Source organism: Octopus sinensis, linkage group LG7 (assembly GCF_006345805.1).
Source record: "Octopus sinensis linkage group LG7, ASM634580v1, whole genome shotgun sequence".
NCBI lineage: Eukaryota > Metazoa > Mollusca > Cephalopoda > Octopoda > Octopodidae > Octopus > Octopus sinensis.
Window position 1 is genome coordinate 92,933,885 of NC_043003.1, and position 5,000 is coordinate 92,938,884.

General features: G+C 36.3%; 1 protein-coding gene across 3 annotated transcripts in view; it reads left to right on the top strand.

The window, feature by feature from the left end:
- The first annotated feature begins 4,721 nt into the window (after nucleotides 1-4,721).
- Nucleotides 4,722-5,000, top strand: part of LOC115214197 (heat shock protein beta-1-like) — a 47,516-nt gene continuing 47,237 nt past the window's right edge. The window contains exon 1 of one of the 3 annotated variants that reach the window (XM_036504943.1): nucleotides 4,722-5,000. This exon is cut by the window's right edge and continues 638 nt beyond it. The gene's annotated coding sequence lies outside the window, so the exon portion shown is untranslated. The other 2 variants (XM_036504942.1, XM_029783298.2) reach the window with 2 other exon arrangements.

A 5,000-nucleotide genomic window follows, 5' to 3' on the forward strand; every position in this document is an offset into this window, starting at 1 on the left:
CTGACAGACAGAAGCCATACCCACTGATAATAAAAAGAAATACTGGTGGAATGTCCCAGTAAAAACCACTGTGAAGACCTCAATAAAATGTAAGCAAAACAAACCTGATATAATGATTTGGGATAGAGAAGAGAAACTGTGCGCAGTCGTGGAAATTAGTTGCCCAGCGGATGTTAACATAAAACTGAACTATTGAGAAATTTGTACTAACTCTATCCAGATTACAAGTTCTGGTTTATACCTGTAATTATAGGGGCTCTGGGATATGTAACACACTGCTTAAATACCAAAACCAGAAAAGAGAAAGCTAATTCGAAGACTACAGATCTAATCCATCACTGGAACTGTAAAATCTGTAAGCCTTTCCAGAAGTTTATCATTTAAATATATATGAGCATTTCTAGATATGCAACTATATGCATGAGAATACATACATATGCATGAGAATGCATACATAAAGCAAAACATACAAATCTGCACGCATGCATACATACATACATACATACATACATACATACATACATACAAACATACATACAAACATACATATATATATATAGACAGACAGACAGACAAATCTGCACATATACATAGATACATGCATACAAGCAAAAATACCTTATTGATGTTGAAATTCCAATGAAGGAGCATTGGATCCGGGCTAGAAACCGGCTCTTTCTCTATTGGCAAAAACTGAATAATGACATACATACATACATACATACATACATACATACATACATACATACATACATACATACATACATACCCTGTTGATGTTTAATTTCCAATGAAGGATCCTTGATTCTAGGTTAAGGAACGGTCCCTTCTCTATTGGCAAGAAATCTTGAAATAAAACTGAACATACATACATACATATATACATACATACATGCATACATGCATACATACATACATACATACATACATACATACATACATACATACATACATACATACATTCATGCGTACATACATAAGCTGACGAATAGGCAGAGTTGTAGGCATTGGATGCTTGTAGCAGAAATGATAATGAATTTAACGCCAAAATAAACGGAAATATAGAAAAACTATCTCCTTGGAACATCTCGTTGAAATACCTATAACATCGGAGACGATCGTTTGGCTCCCAGCTGTAAGTGTGAGAATTGTTTTCCCAGACGTTTGTGAGCTTCTCACAGGCAGTAACTAATGTAGCCACTATGATTGGAGAATAGAGTTGAAAACCTTCCTATAATGAAGCCATACTGTCACAAGTTTTCTCTGGTGTTTTCTTATTTCGGACAGCACAGACTTGTTTATCAAAAGATATCCGGCACATCTCCACATTCTCTTCTTTCCACCTACTTGCTCATCAGTCACTATGTTGTTGGATTCACAAAGATCCAAGAGGCAGCTTTTGTACAGCGTGTATGTTTGTATGAATGTATGTATGCATTTGTGTGTATGCATATGTGTGTATGTATTCATGTATATGTGTCAGAAATAAATAAATAATTATACATATGTTACTCTGAATAGCGTGCTTTTATAAAATTATGTCAAGTAGACAATCGAGTTTAGTGTTATCAAAACATAAATTATTTGTTTTGGGTCAGCTTCAATGAATTCTGGACGATCAGACGACAGAGAACCAAAGCAAATAAAACATACAATTGAAGGCGACATACAAGTGATATAAGAATGTCTAACCAACATTTACAGAAGAATCACCAGAAAAGAATATTTACAAATACGATCCTCGATTTACAAATCTTCATTTAAAAGAAGGACCATCAACTCATTCAATAGACTTGTTTGAATATTTTCGTGTCTCCCTAAATCTCTCTCTGGGGTAATTGAGCTGATACTAAAAAGTAAACGTGTGGTATAAATTTAGAATGGAAATTAAATTTTAACCAAATTCTCTTTGTTATCAATGGCAACTGTTTCATATGACTTACTACCACTTATCCTGTATGTCTTGGGGTTAATTAAATTACCATATTTTTAAAACTTTTAACTAGTTTTGTGAAGGCTGGTTTATCAAAACTATAAGAACACACTGATGATTCTAACTTATCGTTACAAGGTAGAATATCTAATCTTTAGATGAAACATGATCTTTGTTTTTTTTTTCTTAAATGTAATTTTTTCAGAAAGTATATATGTAGTTGTAAACTTTCTAACCCCAACATTTTGATAAATTGATCACTTAATACAAGTAAGTTAAGAACTAATTTAGTAGAACCAAGAGTTCTATTCAGTTCGTTTCTTAGATATTTATTGTATGTGAACACATGACAACTAAGGTTGTCAAGATATTGATGATGTTGATGGCTCAACAGATCTGATCACTGTTTAAACTAGTTGTAGTAAGCTTGCTTTCATTTACTGATCTTACTAATGCAAGTAGAAATTGATACAAATGTAATCCATAATTTCTTTGCGGACGATCTAAAGAGCGTTCTAAGATATTTACAATGCTGGGTTAAACCCCCCCCCCACACACACACTTTCTGCTTCTGTGGGATAGAATTTGTCTGCAAGAAATATTCATATTTGATAGTTAGACACGGAAAATCTGTTCTCCAAAGTCCTTAGGTATAGATGAAAATATATTTTCGACAAATGGTGACCCAGGCGTGATTCATTTGTCGTAAGCTGGTATGTTGTGTGTTGTGTTGGACACCATCATCGCTTGGTTCTGGCTGGTTGCGTGTATTGTAAGTAAAGCAAATTCATGAACATTCAGCATTATTTATTGATAGAAATGATTTATTGTGTTAGCTTAAATAATTAGCTATCTGGAAAAGAAAAATGCTGATACAATAAACTCTGCACATTGTTAAAGCTGGGAGGAGAGAATCGTGCTCTGTTTTGTTAAAGGTTAGCTGTGGTATGCTGTAATCTGCTTTGCTTCAAAGCTATCTGTGGTCTGCCTTCTTTGGGTGCTCGAAGCAGTCTGCCTTCCTTAAGTGCCCGAAACGGTCTGCTGCCATGCGAATTTTAGAATATTCGAGAAGCCATATTACGCCACAGCTTCACACTGATTAGTTGATTTATAGATCAATCATATGAAACTGTTTTAGCATATTCGAGCTGAAACTGGTTATTTCTCGGTTGACGTTGGAAACTCTTCAATGGTTTCAAATTTTGGCACTGATGCAGCAGTTTTTGAGGGGAGGAAAGTCTATTCCTATTTTTTTACTACCCACAAGGGTAGTAAACACAGAGAGGACAAACAAGGACAGACAAACGGATTAAGTCGATTATATCGACCCCAGTGCGTAACTGGTACTTATTTAATCGACCCCGAAAGGATGAAAGGCAAAGTCGACCTCGGCGGAATTTGAACTCAGAACGTAACGGCAGACGAAATACCTATTTCTTTATTACCCACAAGGGGCTAAACACAGAGGGAACAAACAAGGACAGACATAGGTTTTAAGTCGATTACATCGACCCCAGTTCGTAACTGGTACTTAATTTATCGACCCCGAAAGGATGAAATGCAAAGTCGACCTCGGCGGAATTTGAACTCACAACGTAACGCAGACGAAATACCGCTAAGCATTTCGCCGACGTGCTAACGTTTCTGCCAGCTCGCCACCTTATTCCATCGACCTCGGTACTTGACTGGTACTTATTTTATCGACCCACGCTAAAGGATGGAAGGCAATGTCGACCTCGGCGGAACTTGAACTCAGAATGTAAGGATAGACGAAATGCCGCTAAGCATTTTCCCCGGCGTGCTAACGATTCTACCACTTCGCACCTTTCTGTAGAAGATAATTAATATCATTAAGGTATTACCATCCAAAATGTTGCATTATATTGATGGTTAAATGATACGCAATGTCACCCGTAAGGAAGACCACACTGTGATATATATTATATACACCATACCCTTGTTACTTAATACATATGAAACAACACAACAAATATTAGTGGGCATTTTCATCAAACCTTCCTTGTCGTATAAACGTTTCAAGCCAGATATTGCTGTTTTGAGACAGAAAAGAAACAAATCGTGCCATTATGCGCAGCCTTGAAGTTGCTGAAATTCCTTTCACATCTAACAGAGAACATTTACAGACAAACTGTTTCGAAACCCTTAGCTTCCCTACCTAGATTATACATTCACATATTGTTGGTGCACTGGGATATCATACTATAGGTTTCAGTAACAATTTCGAAAAGCTGGGGATATTTAATCAAATACAATCTGTCAGAGGAACAGTTAAAATACACGAGACTTTTCTAAGGTACATCGTGTAAACAACTCATTTTTGTATCCGAATTTCGGCAATAGTGCTACGTTTCTTTGTCAGAAATCTGCTCCTTCGCTATGGAAAAAATTCAAACAATGAAAAAAGATTACGTGCATATATTTATATATATTTATAATAGTCCTTTTAGGGGTTTCTCATATACTGCTCTATTGATGTTGCTTAACCCAGGGTCATCAGAGCTGGCTATGCAAACCAATGATCAAAGGCATCCCTCCATGGCCATCTTGTCTCTTTTTAAAATAGCATATCGTGGATTACCTTATTGGAAGAGTCGTTTACTTTTTCATTTAAGACGGTAGTAGGTAACTTGATAAAGATTTGGCTGCTATTTCTAGAGGGTCAAGGGACTACATTTCTTGTTGGCTCGTATATTACCGTCGTTGTTGTTGTTGCTGTTGTTGCTATCAGCGTTATTATTGTTGTTGGCAACAGAATAGCGGTGAATTAGCAGTCAGTGGAGTGCACTACTCGCTAAAGTCGTAAAGGTTGCATATTCACATTTCTTATTGTCTAAAAAAAAGTTGAAATATAAATTCTGGCTCCGCGACCTAGAGACTGAGCATCAACACAATCGCTTGAGTTGCTAGAAATAGGAGCTAAATTTATCTCGAGATCGCACCTTACCGACTTAGAAAAGAATAGCACATCGAGTAATATGGTCCTATGTGTACTGTAGCTCGATAAGAAAACTCGATGATCGCTGTTGTAATACCTTTGAGTATAAAT